Source organism: Protopterus annectens, chromosome 3.part1 (assembly GCF_019279795.1).
Source record: "Protopterus annectens isolate FY-2018-M chromosome 3.part1, PAN1.0, whole genome shotgun sequence".
Classification (NCBI taxonomy): Eukaryota; Metazoa; Chordata; order Ceratodontiformes; family Protopteridae; genus Protopterus; species Protopterus annectens.
In genome coordinates this window covers 135233313-135248488 of record NC_056732.1, presented here as the reverse complement: position 1 = coordinate 135248488, position 15176 = coordinate 135233313, and positions in this window count along the sequence as shown.

Below are 15176 nucleotides of genomic sequence, written 5' to 3'. Positions count from 1 at the left end.
TTCCTGTAAAAGCACAACTGAAATTTCTCCAATACCTAGTTGCAAACAGGACAAGTAGTTTGCAGTGACAAGCACTGCCTGCATAGTTGCAAACCGGATACTCCCGACAGTGACTGATATTCTCACTCCAACTATCTAATGAATAAAAAAGGGTCTGTTGCCATGGATATGAACTTTCGTACTGTCTCCATTACCGGCTTGATGGATATGGGCATCCTGAGGAAATGTAAAAATTGCCTCATGTTTACTGACAACCAGTTAATTTTCACATAAGCTGATATGGTATGTGAGGGATGTATTTACACAATGTCATTGGAGGCAAAGCTCTCACATAAAAGTTCTCCTAATGTCAATAAGCTTGTTAGTAGTACAAATGCTGCACCCATCACGCAGAATTCCAAGCAGACATATCAACCCACATATACTGAGGCACTTACATGTAACCTTCCTAAACCACAAAGACTTCCCTGATGAAGTACACATAACAAATACCCTCAGTAGCCCCAAATGCGGTCTTTAAAAACAACACCCACATCAACCCATAGAGCTACAGCTCATGGAGCCTCTACCTCTAAGCCTATAAGGCAAGCTACCGCACAATCCAACATTCTAGTCATTGGAGACACCATCGTGAGACACACTGATGTCCCTCTCACCAGGCTGAGTAAGGAGAAAGTTATGGTCAGTTGCTTATTAGGGGCTAGAATCTGCCACATTACTCATGCACTCAGGTCATTGGACCACAATTACCAATATGACTCAGTCATAGTCCATTCAGGTGGATCAAAGCATACAATAAAAGACAATTCCACCTTGGTCCAACTTCCGTAGCCCAGAATAAAAGTCCCAAAATACAAGTGTAAAACACAGTTTATTCTCCAAAATGGCAAGATAAATTCAGTAAAATGGCCCAAAAACAAGCCAGTAGCAGCAAAATAGCAGCAACAAGAGAAAATCCAGTAAAGCAGTTCCAAATGGTAAGCGCTTTCGTCCACGTATATCGTGGACTTTATCAAACCAAAGTGTCTCACCATTTAGGCTGTTTAAATAACAATCCAAGTTCTTAAGTTGTGACTCGATCTGGTTAATAGAATTTAACCAATAAATTACATACATAATTAACCATTCAGTTACTCACTTGTAAATGAACATAGCTATTTTTAAAACCATTTTAAACCACACAAAACCCTCATACAAAAATAATTCAACATAAATCACAGTGTGCTTTGTCTTTTAAAATAGGTGCCAAAGAGAAATGTTCATTTTGAGCTGCCATCTGATTTACTAACTGCTACAAATCGTATTAACCCAATCCCCTCCCATGGGATCTCTCAGTACAATTTCCAGGATTCCAAATTTAAACCTAGCTTGTCCTGTACAAGTCAGTGTGTGTTTGAATAGGGAATTGTTGGGGTTTTTAGTTTCTATAGCATATAGGTGCTCATAAATACGCTTGCGGAGCACTCTCTTGGTTTTACCCACATAAAATCCTTGGCAGCCTGAACATATGCTTAGGTAGACCAAACCCTTACTATTGCAATTACTGTTGACCAAATGGACCCTTGTCTGGAACTCCCCTACAGTAATGGATGTTCCCTCAAGAATATGTGGACAGTACTTGCATGCTCCACATTTCTGGGTCCCTTTGTCGCTATCCTTTAAGGACAAGGGATGTTCCAGATAATGTTTCATACTGGGCCCTACTCTGTACACAAACAGTGGTGAAGTCCCCAGATGACTGTACACCTCACTGTTACCTTCCAATATAACCCAATTCTTTGAAATAATATTCCTAACTGTTTGCCCCAAATTACCATAGTGTGTAACCATGACTTTGGAAAAATTACCATCCTGGTTCTTCCTCGGTTCCTTGGGGGGGATTGTCATAGTAGATAGGAATGACTACATTAATGACATAGTGAACTTGTTAAATGATATAGACAAATATGAAACTGTTTCCCTTAACCAGATAAATATTGCACACAGGAGTATACAGCTATTTATTGAGGACAGTCTTTTACAGAGGGTTATTAACAAGGAGCTTTATACATTTTTGGTGAATGAACATCCATACATCCCCACTGTTTTTGGTATCCCTAAAGTTCATAAGAATGTTGAACACCCCCCCCCCCATACAGAGTGATAGTGGTGGCTCACAATAGTTTGATTTACTCTTTGGGTATTTTTGTTGATCGGCTATTGAAGAATTCAATGCGTTCCATACCCCATGTATTAATTGACTCATGGGACTTTTTAACGAGAATTAAACAGGAGTTTTGTGGTGATTCCACAGGGTTTTCTACCATTGATGTAGTGGACCTGTTTAACTCCATTCCCCATGAGGCAGGTTTGGAGTTTTTTCAAGAGGCCATATGTGACTGAACCAGTTTGGATACAGGGCTCACTAATTTTGTGGTGGATGTCATGGAGGTGATCTTAAGTAACAACTACATTACTTTTGAAAATTAATATTTCAGGCAATTAAAAGGGGTGGCAATGGGGTCTAGAAGTGCCCCTATTTTTGCAAATTTTGTTATGGTGACTTGGGAGAAGAAATATATTTTCACTTGTGGGTTTGAAAAGGAATGGATTTTGTACCTGTATTACCTGGATGATGTTTTTGTTCTTTGGAAAGGTGGGGAAATAGTGGCAAATAATTTTTATGTGTACATTAACCAAATTTGTTCTTATTTTAAGTTCACACACAACTTTTTCCCAGATACTATTGATTACTTGGATGTCACCATTTCAATTGATAGGTTAACGGGAACCTTTATATCTAAGGTTTACCATAAACCTACTTATTCTAATAGCTTCTTGGCTTTTGTTAGTAGACACCCCTTTTACATAAAGAAAAAATTGGTGAGGGGGCAAATGATTCGAGGAGCTAGAATGTGTTCTATCTTGGCAGACTTCAAATGTGACTTGGGTAATCTCACAAAAATGTTTTTGGATAGAGGTTACCCTGAAGAATTGGTTTACCCCCTGGGGGAAGAGATTCTTGATGAATGGGGGGAAATTTTTACCTTTATTAGGGTATAATAGGACCCCCGAGGAACTGAGGAAGAACCAGAATGGTAATTTTTCCAAAGCCATGGTTACACACTACGGTAATTCTGGGCAAACAGTTAGGAATATTATTTCAAAGAATTGGGTTATATTGGAAGGTAACAGTGAGGTGTACAGTCATATGGGAACTTCACCACCATTTATGTACAGAGAAGGTGTACAGAGAAGGGCCCAGTATGAAACATTATCTGGAAAATACCTTGTCCTTAAAGGATAAGGACAAAGGGACCCAGAAATGTGGAGCATGCAAGTACTGTCCACATATTCTTGAGGGAACATCCATTACTGTAGGGGAGTTCTAGACAAGGGTCCATTTGGTGAGTTAATTGCAATAGTAAGGGTTTGGTCTACCTGAGCATATGTTTAGGCTGCCAAGGATTTTATGTGGGTAAAACTGAGAGAGTGCTCTGCAAGCGTATTTATGAACACCTATAGAAACTAAAACCCCCAACAATTCCCTATTCAAACACACACTGACTTGTACAGGACAAGGAAGGTTTAAATTTGGAAACTGTACTGAGAGATCCCAGGGGAGGGGATTGGGGTAATAGGATTTGTAGCAATGAGATCAGATGGCAGCTCAAATTGGGAGTTATGTAGTCACCAGGTATAAATGAACATTTCTCTTTGGCATCTATTTTAAAAGACAAAGCACTTACACTGTGATTTATGTTGAATTATTTTTGTAAGAGGGTTTTATGTGTTTTAAAATAGTTTTAAAAATAGGTTATGTTCATTTACAAGTGAGTAACTGAAGGGTTAATTATGTATATAATTGTTTAAATTCTATTGGATGTTTTTTAATTAATGGGAAAAATGGGATTGTTATTTAAACAGCCTAAATGGTGAGACACTTTGGTTTGATAAAGTCCACGATATACGTGGATGAAAGCGCTGACCATTTGGAACTGCTTTATTGGATTTTCTCTTGTTGCTGTTATTTTGCTGCTACTGGCTTGTTTTCGGGCCATTTTAATGAATTTTTCTTGCCATTTTGGAGAATAAACTGTGTTTACACTTGTATTTTGGGACTTTTATTCTGGGCTACGGAAGTTGGACCAAGGTGGAATTGTGTTTTATAGTCCATGTGGGAGTAAATTACCTGAGACATACCTCCCTTGACTATATGAAGAGAGACATCATAGAGCTCTCGGAATATGTGTCTCAGGCTGGTATAAGCCTAGCATTGATCAGCATTTTACCTTCTCCAAGTCTGATGCCACAATATGAGCAAAAGATGGTTAACTTTAATAATTGGTTTAGTTTCTGGTGTCATTCTAAGGGTGTGCAATATTTGTCAACATGGAAGGAGATGGTCAACAGACCACACTGCTTGTCAGGGATGGTCTACACCTCTCCCGTCTAGGATTTTGAATATTAAGTAAAACATTGTCTTCCCCCATAGTGCCTTTTTTAGGCAATGCCAACCTGAAAGCACTTTCGGTGTAGCAAATCAAAACCAAGAAAATCTAAAAGCATTACTACTCAATGCTAGGAATCTAAACAAAAAACTCCACTCCCTAGAAGGTCTCTTTATCCTAGAGAATGCTGATGTCTGTGTGGTCACTGAGACATGGTTTAACGTTGTGGAGAACACACCAAAAGTGCAAGGTTATAATGTCTTCCACACATTTAAGCCAGCTACTTCACAGTCAGGGACTAAAGGTGGTGGTACCTCTAGTTACATCAAAAATAAATATACTTCAAGGCTGGTCAAGCAGGACAATGCACTTGAGCTGATACATGTTCAAATCACCATAGGTAAAATCCAATACTACTTCCTTGCAAGCTATAGGTCCCCCTCTATGACCCAGGAAACCCACACAATGTATTTAAACTTATTAGAAACACTAACCATACAACCCAATACCATATTCATGGGTGACTTTAATTACCCCACTATTAACTCTGAATCCCATTTAACACCAAATGTGCATGAGCAGAGATTCCTGGATTTTGTAAACATAAACCCCCTGGACAACATAGTCAGTACATCAACCAGGGGTGCAACCATACTGGATCTGGTCCTCACTAATATGGGAAACTGCTTTACACCCCCTACTGTAATGCCTTCCTTGGTAAGGTCAGACCACAAAATGGTCTCCTTTGAAGTTAAAACAAAACCTAGACCCCCAGCTAAACCTGGAATATTCAGGAACTATTCCAAGGCTAACCTCTTGCTATTAAGTGAGAACCTGGCACAATTTCAAGCCTCCATAAACCCTGAGAACACTGCTGCCTATGTAGAACTGCTCACAGAAACCCTGTACAAGCATGTTAATAGCTACACAGAGGAAGCTGTACCTACCAGGGAGAAGTACAGACCTAACTAAAAAAAACAAGCCACCCTGGTGGAATCACAAAGTCAATAGAGTGTATAACAGGAGGAAGAAAATCATGGCAAAAATTAGGAGGTACAGCACCCAGCAGAATAAAAGCACTCTCATCAAACTAAACAAACAACTCAGAAGACAAGCAAAGTCTACCAAAGCCAAATATGAGGTAAGTTTGGTCTCCCAGGCCAAGGACATCCACAAAGCATTCTTTAGCTATGTCAGCAACCTCAAAGGCAATCTGCAATTGTGTGCAGAGCTCATTGTAAATGGAGACACCTATACTGAGCCAGAAGATATAGCAAACCTCCTGGCTGATAAATTCAGCTCCAACTTTACCCCCCCTCCAAACTTCCCTAGGAAATATCATTGAATATAATGTCATCACTGTCACTAGGGACCAGGTCTTTAATGCTCTCTCTAAGACCAAGAACACTGCATCAATGGGTCCAGACAATATCCCAGGATGCCTTCTGAATAGCATGAAACATGACCTATCAGGGTCTTTGGAATTACTATTTAACTGTAGCCTCCAAACTGGCTTTGTGCTTCATGAATGGAGAAAGGCAACAGTCATCCCTCTGCACAAAGGTGAGCCATCTGCAGACTCTGGAAACTACAGACCCATAAGTCTCACTAGTCTTACATGTAAAGCCATGGAACGAATTATCATGGAGATGATCAACAGAGATATAGTAAACCTCCAGACACTGGAACCCAATGCAGTTTGGTTTTGTCAAGGGCAGATCATGTCTACTCAACCTGGTAGACTTCTTTGAGAAGATCACCATAGGTTCATAGGTTGGTACTAGGCTATCGGTCCTAGGGCCTATACAAGCCTAGCCATAACAATTCCCTGGCTATTTCTTCCCACACCATTTACTTCCCTGGACCCCTGTCTAGCAGGGCGACTGACATGATACCCGGGGTGAATTTCCTTTCTCCCATCCAATCATCAAGGTTCCTTTTGAAGACGGCCAAAAAGGTGCTCTGCTTGACATGTATGGGCAGTCTATTCCAGAGTCTGGGGAGACTCTGGGTCAGGAACCTATCCTTCCAGCATGTTTTGTTTATTGTGATAACAAGGTTTAGATCCCTGGAGCATGTGGGTCTGAGGGATTGGGATTTATTTAAGTGTAACATGTCCAGCAGCTCTGGGATTAACATGGCCTTGTATGTTAAGCAGGGATCGCCTCTGAGTAGACGGTATGTGACAGAGTATAGCTGGAGTTTTTTAAGCCAGTCAGCATAGGGCATCTGCTTTAGGCCTGTGATTTTTTTAGTGAGGTATTTCTGCGGCCTTTCCAGTTGTTGCAGATGTCTTGAGAGGTACATACCAAATGGGGCGTTGTATTCTTTAATGGGTCTAATGAGAGATCAGTACAGTGGGACAATGACCTCCTTTTTTCTGGATGAAAAGCCCTTAGTGATGAGGTGTGCCACATAGAAGGATTTCCTGACTGTTGTAGCGATGTGGTTATTGAAGCTGAGACCACTTTTCACCTGTGTCCCTAAGTCTATTATCACACTTTCAGCATTTAGTGTACTGCCACCTATGTGGTAATTCATGGGAACATGTTTTTTCCCAAAGGGGATAACTATACATTTCTTGGCATTGAGCTTGAGCCCATGGCTCTGGCACCAAGCATCTGTTTCTGTAAGGCCCTTTTGTAGAGTATTCATATCATTTGGGGGATTCAATAATGGCTCCCAGTTTGCAGTCATCTGCGAATTTTGTTAGCCAGAGTCCCTTAGTGTTGACCTGTACTTTAGAGAAGTAATGCCAAACAAGAGCGGTCCCAGGACTGAACCCTGAGGTACTCCACTTGTCACTTGTCTGGAGCTGGATTTGGAGTTGGCTACTTTTACAGTGTGGGTTCTGTCAGTAAGCCAGTTGGCAACCCATCGAGTGATGTAGGGATTAATGCCCAGCTTAGTAAGTCTATCTATGATTCCAGAGTGGGAGATGGTGTCAAAGGCCTTGGCGAGGTCAAGATAGGCTGTGTGGACTGCCTTACTCTCATCCACAGCTCTAGAGAGACTGATTCAAAGAAGTCATTCAGGTTCAGCAGACAAAAAGGAAAAAAACTAAGGGTAATGCTGCTCAATGCCAGAAGTCTCAATCTCAAGATGCACGCACTCGAGGCCCTTCTCAATATGGAGAACATTGATGTCTGTGCTGTGACAGAAACCTGGTTCAAGGCTCCTGAGAGCACCCCAGCACTAACAGGTTTCACCTCATATCATGCGTTCCGGCCCCAAAATCCGGACAACACCAAGAAAGGAGGGGGGGGTGTCCATATTCATAAAGGACACCCACACCTCAAGGTTGGTGGCAACGCACGATGCATCGGAGACCATCCAGGTGCAATTAACCATAGGCAAGACTGCTCTGCAATTTGTAGCATGTTACAGGCTACCCTCTCAAACTCAGGAACCTCACATGGCCTTCCTGAAAACATTGGAGGATAAATGTATCTCCAAACACCATCATACTAGGTGACTTCAACTTCCCTAATATAGACTGGGAACACTACTCAAGCCCGAACACTCTAACCCAAAGATTCCTGGAGTTCATAAACTCAAATGCCATGGAACAACTAGTCACCATCCCCACAAGAGGAGAAAACATACTTGATCTCATCATCACGAACATGGGATCAAAATGTTCAACACTGGAAGTATACCCCTCACTGGTGAGATCAGATCATAAACTAATCTCGCTGGAGGTCCTCATCCCGCCCCCACCTGAAACAAAAAAGACCACAGTGAAAAACCTCTCAAAAGCCGATTTCACACTTCTAAAAACTAGTGTGGTCTCCTTTAAGGCCCCTGAGCCAGTGGTAAACATTACTCAAACCGCTGAATCACTTACAAATGCCTTCTACCAGCACCTACAGGACTGCATGGATCAGGCAATCCCAAACAAAACTAAGACTCTCTGTACCAAAGGCAAGCATCCAGTCTGGTGGACCCCAGCCACAAACAAGCTCTACAACAAAAGGAGGAAGCTACTACAAGATAGAGCAAAATCCTTGAAAGGTAAGACACCTTTGATCATTATAAGTAAAAAACTAAGAGCTCTCATAAAATCATCCAAGGCAAATTTTGAGAGAAAAATCGCCAAGGACTCTAAAGACAATCATAAGGCCTTCTTTAGCTATGTTAGAAACCTAGGAGGAAACTCCCAGATATGCTCAGAATTAGTTCAAAATGATGTGAAAATTACTGAACCTACACACATTGCTAACATACTGGCTGACAGGTTCAGTGCAAACTTCTCCCCCCCCCCCAAAAGGAGAGATCTCTATTCCAGAGGATTGTAGCCCCCCAAACATCTCCAACGCCCAGGTGAGAACTGCCCTCACTAAGGCAAAAAACACAGCATCCATGGGACCGGATGGTGTCCCTGGCTGTGTGCTTCATGAATTCAACGAGGAATTAAACCCACAGTTAGGACAGCTGTTTAATCTTAGCCTCACCTCAGGATACATACCCAAGGAGTGGCGCACGGCGACTGTGGTCCCACTTCATAAGGGCGGTGCCTCCACAGACCCTGGAAATTACCGCCCCATTAGCTTGACAAGCCTTATCTGCAAAGCCATGGAGAGGATCATAATGGAACTCATAAATAAAGACATAGGGAACTTGCAGACTTTGGATCCAACCCAGTTTGGCTTTGTCAAAGGCAGATCCTGCCTCTTAAACTTGGTTGACTTTTTCGAGACAGTCACCAAGGCCATTGATGAGGAAAGGCAGTCCATACAGCCTACCTCGACCTGGCAAAGGCCTTGACACAATACCCCACTCAGGTATCATCGAAAAACTCATCAGCTTGAATGTAAACCCATACATCACAAGATGGGTTGCAAACTGGCTAAGTGACAGAACCCACAGGGTCAGAGTTGCTGGAGCCATGTCAGACTCAAAGCCTGTCACAAGTGGTGTCCCACAGGGCTCAGTCCTGGGTCCACTCTTGTTCGGCATCTACTTTTCTGAAGTACAAGCAAACACAGGAGGGTTATGGCTGACAAAGTTTGCAGATGACTGCAAACTGGGCGCCATAGTCGAAAACACATCTGACACAGATATCCTCCAGAAGGGCCTCACCGAAACAGATAACTGGTGCCAGAGCCATGGCCTGAAGTTAAACGCCAAAAAATGCATAGTCATACCCTTTGGGAAAAACAAGGTTACCCCTAGCTACCATATAGGTGGCAATCCACTGAGCACAGAAAAAGCCATCAGGGATCTGGGGACCCAAGTTGACAGTAGCCTTTCGTTTGACACTCATGTTGCTAAAGTAGTTAGGAAAACCTTCTATATCGCCCACCTGATCATGAAGGGATTCACATCTAGATCAAGGGAGGTCATCATCCCCCTGTACTCATCACTCATTAGACCTATGATTGAGTACAATGCCCGTTCGAATGTATCTGACCAGACACCTGCTGCAGCTTGAAAGGCCCCAAAAGTTCCTCACCAAAAGGATAAAGGGTCTCAAAATATGTCTTATGCTGCCAGACTGAAAGAACTCCAGCTCTATTCAGTCTCATACCGCTTGCTCAGAGGTGACCTGTGCCTGACATATAAGGCCATGTCAAACCCAGATTTGATGAATATGCTTCACCTCAAAAATCTAGATCCCTCAGAACCACAAGGGCGGAGACTTAAACCTTGACACGGTTATAAATAGAACGTGCTGGAGGGACAGATTCATCACCCAGAGACTCCCTATGCTGTGGAACAAAATCCCGGTACATGTGAGGCAGAGCACCTCGCTGGCCTTGTTCAAGAGGAATCTTGACCAATGGATGGGAGATTGCAGATATACCCCAGGGATTACTTCAGTGTCACTGCTTGACAGAGGCACAGAAAAATGATAGGCATAGTTTTTATTCAAATTAAAGGGGTGGCGAAAGCCACATAACTATGGGCTAGGCTTATAAATGCCCTTGGGCAGATAGCCTAGTATGAACCTATGAACCTATGAACCTAAGATCAGCCCTTCATGAACCCGAACTGGGTGGGGTCCAGTGTTTGAAGGTTGCCAATGACTTTGTTTATAAGTTCCATGATAATATATTCCATGGCCTTGCAGATCAGGCTTGTCAGACTGATGGGGCTGTAGTTCCAGGGATCCAAGGTGGATCCCCCCCTTGTGGAGTGGGATAACTGTAGCTGTGCAGTTGTCCACCAAAGCAATCAATGAGGGCAAAATCATTTACACTGCCTACTTTGAACTGGCCAAGGCATTTGACACAATACCTCACTCAGGCATTGTTGACAAACTCAAGAGGTTAGGTACAAACCCATATGCCACCCAGTGGATAGTCAACTGGCTGAGAGACAGGACCCAGGAAGTTAGAATTGGGGAGTCCACCTCTACAAAAAGGCCATTCACAAGTGGAATCCCTGAGGGATCAGTCCTTGGACCGTTCCTTTTTAGCATTTACTTCTCAGAAGTCAAGGCCAATGTCAGTGGTCTCTAGCTGACTATGCAAATTAGGAGCTGTCATTGATTCTCACACTGACACAAATGTTCTCCAGGAGGGCTGACACACACAAACAACTGGTGTCAGAGCCATGGACTAAAACTAAATGCCAAGAAATGCATAATAGTATAGTTTGGGAAGTCATCCATCCCTGGTATCTATCATATTGACAACACACCCCTTAGAGTTGACCCAGTAGTCAGGGACTTAGGGACACACATAGACAGTAATCTAGCCTTTGACCATCACGTGTCGACAGTGGTGAGGAAATCATTCTATGTTGTGCAACTTATAAACAAAGATGTGGCATCTAAGTCCAGGGAAGTCATTGTTCCGCTGTATTCAGCATTCATCAGACCTATCATTGAGTACAATGCCCTCTTCGTTATGTACCTAACCAGGCATATCCAACAATTGGAATGTCCACAGAGGTTCCTCACTAAAAGAATACAGGTCATAAGTAAAATGTTCTATGCAGACCACCTCAAGACCCTACCCCTGTATTCTGTCTTCTACAGGCTTTTGAGGGTAGAGCTATGCCTAGCATACATGGCATTGTCAGACCCTACTCTGATGGACCTCCTGCATATCCACAAAACAAACAGCACCAGAATTACTCATTCTAAAGACTTAAACCTTCCCTGAGATATAAATAGGACCTGCTGGAGATATAGGTATGTATTACATACATGCACAACTACAATAACCAAGACAGAAATAAAGTATGTGTCCCAGAGACTACCTCATCTATGGAACAGGTTCCCCATCCATGTGAAGCAGAGTTCCTCCATAACCCAATTCAAATGCAATTTGGACAACTAGATGGAAAACTGGAAATTCATCCCTGGTTTGGCACCTATGTCTCTAATGGACACAGGTAACCTGTAACTTGTTCATCTCCCAAGCCCCTCCTTACAATTATCCAGGGTATCAGAAATTGTCAGAGATTTGGGATGCATGGCTAGGCTTAAAAAGGCCTTTGTGGTCGTTAGCCTAGTAAACACCTATGAACTTATGAACCAGCTGTAGAGAAGCCCATACTATGAAGCATGTAGAAGCAAACAACATTTATACATGTTTATTTAAAATGCTTTTCTCATTCTAGAAGCATTGGGGAGGAAGACTGACAGCTGGAAGGCAAGAGGGTTAAATCACATAGAAGAAATAAAAATAATTGTATTCCCAACAAAATGAGAGCAACAGTAACAACAATAATACATGTCTGAAGTGTAGTGTGTATATGGTAAATAACAGAATGTGTAGTTCATTCACAGAATGGAGAAGGCAGATGAGTAAAGAATAAGCTTTAACATATACCTTCTGCATGTACTGCATCAGCTAGATATAAAATGAATGAGAAGTATCTAACATAATTTACTTATCTGCTTTCAGGTGCTTTATTAATTCCATGTTGAATTCAGAGGAAAATGCAAAAAAAGCACTTTGGAATGTTTTGTTTTGTTTTCTGTCCCTTCACCATCAGAATCCCATTACATCATGGAAAGCAATTGTTTTGGTGGAAATGTCACTTTCTAAATCTACATGATTGGAAGAACAAATGTCCCTGAAATGTAACATTATAAATGCTTTTGACAACCCAGACAATAGGTATGACATTAGACACTGAACAAAAAAACGTCAGCAAGGAATAATTGTGCCGTATTGAGCAATGAAAAGACAATAACTCAGTAGAGACCAGGATGCTATTACCCTTTTGTAAATAGCACTAATGAGCTGGAATCTAAGAGTACAGTTTGTATTTCTAGGAATCTCATTTTATCAATGGTACAGAGATAGTGCCACAGGGTACAATGATGACAGTACAGATCTTGCACAAGAAGACAAAAGCAGATGAAGACAGTCTGTGTACCACGAGAAATGAGGGCATAATAAAAATGTTTACTAAACTGAGGGACGCAATTCCAAGATCTACCACCTTTAAGAAAAGGAGAGGTATGAGATAAAGAAAACAGTATATGAGGATGGGTGGTGGGCATTTCATGGGAATGTGAAGAAGTACTTTTACTTGTTTGCTGGGGGATGCATACAACAGCATTTCTTAAGTATAAACAAAGTGAATGAATTTATGAAATCGTGGGATAGATGGAACATCAGTTCTTGCAAGGAGTTTGAATATGTAAGCTTTAGTATATGAAGCTTCTCCAATAGGTGGTCTTGGTCCGTTGTTACAATAACAGTTGATGACTACTTTCTTCAATAAGGTAATTACAGTACCATCTTTCCATGTTGTAGGAAAGGGCTCTTCCATTAGGGAGTCATCAGAGCTTCTTGAGACTGACAAGCATCATTCATCATGAGAATGGGAGTATGATATAAGTTAAGGAAAAGCACTTACCTGTTATGAATGTCTGCATATCTGCCCACAATCCTGATGGTGAAACACAGCTCAGACTCACAAAAACATGTATCTTCTGGTTAAGTTCCACAAGACCCTTAAAATGTGTGACATGGTACTGAAGGATGATATCTTCTCTTGAAAGTTGTTGATAATACTTTGTAAGAGTGTATTATTGTTGAGGGTAGACATTCTCCTCCAATAATCTAATCATCAGAACTTCCTTTTTGTTGCGCATTTAGGGACTCATCAAGTCAATGAAACCTTGGACATTGAGGGAGAGACATAAACACGAGTGCTGTGACCTCACATATGATGCCATAGAATATTATCAGGGGCCCCAAGGAAAGGTATTTTACTACCCCAATATATCTAGTTCCACAGTGGGACTAAAACAGTCCTTTGGAATGGTAGAGCTGGACAGAATTGCTGGATATTAATGTCTTATAGTCAAAAGTCTGCATTCATTGTTCTGATGAATCATCCTATCTGAGTGTTTGCTACAATTCTTTAATCACTCATCTATACTCAACAGTTCTGTTAATTGCACTGAACACAAAGTTTGACCTTTGTACATCCTGCTAGATAATCTTTTGTCCTGCTGTACCTTCCATTGGTATCTCCACTTTAACAGATTATTGCAAACATTTTTAAAATGATATTTTATTCTAAACTTTTCTCAAGGAAACAGAGTTACTGTAAGTTTATTCTTATTTCTTGTGCAACTGCTGTATAAAACTTATTTAGGCATAGCACTGGAAGAAATAATTTAAGATGCTGACTCCATTAACTGAAACAGCTAAATGTACTATAGAAATAAACACTGACATCTTACCACAAACAAAAATATTACTAAGATGATCATGTTTTTCCTACTGAAGTCGGTGAGTATGCAATTCTGTAGTGATAATTAAATAATCTCATGCAGATAAAGTCTTACTCTTTGAGTACATACCCATTTATAGATACCTTCAGACTCTTTGATTATATAACCCCCTACAGATACAGTCTTACTTTTCGTAATTATGTAACCCCTTATAGACACAGTCATAATATGTGAGAAAAAAAAAACTTTAAAGATACTTTCATACTCTTTGATATTGAACCCATTTCTGATAGATTGATACTCTGCAATTACATAACATTATACAAATGCATTCATGATCTAAACAGCATTATAGATATTTATTTATTTAAATTTGTTTATGGAGCTCATACTGGGTTACATCATAATTTAACAAAACTGTGCAGTATAAAAATAACAATGGCTTACATACTTAATTATACATAATTCTTCACACTGAACAGATACTTACAAACTATGAGCGCATAATTATGCAGTCACACTCTGTAAGTATGCAGCTCAGTGCCAAAATATTCAGAAGGTGGGAACACAGTAAACTCATTGATCACATAACCCTGAGCAGATATAGTTGAATAAAATAAATAATTTTAATTTTTATAAATAAAATAAATATGTGCTTTTTAATAACATAATTCTATATACATATTAATAATATATTGACAGACTGCAGCTACTCATCTTATTTGGATAGCTCCTTTGCTGGGCAAAGAAGTTAACAGAAATTGCACAAAGAAAACAGGAAATGGATAGAAGAAAACAGCAATAAGGCACAAGAAGCCACACACAAAAAAGATTAATGCACTATAAAAAACACTCATGAAACATGACTAGTAATCAAGATGTTCCAGTTTAAAACAGAGAAGGTAAGCCTCTATGAACTGCTGAGAAACAGAGAAGTTCATGCTTGGAACACTTCTGCACTGTATTAAAGCAAGTTACACCAGTTGCACTCTTTGATTTTGACTAAGAAACCAAACTTTCAACAATGTATTAGCTCAGAAGATACAAATGGAGTACAGGCATTTAAACATATAAAAAATAGAGGGGAAGGATTTGAT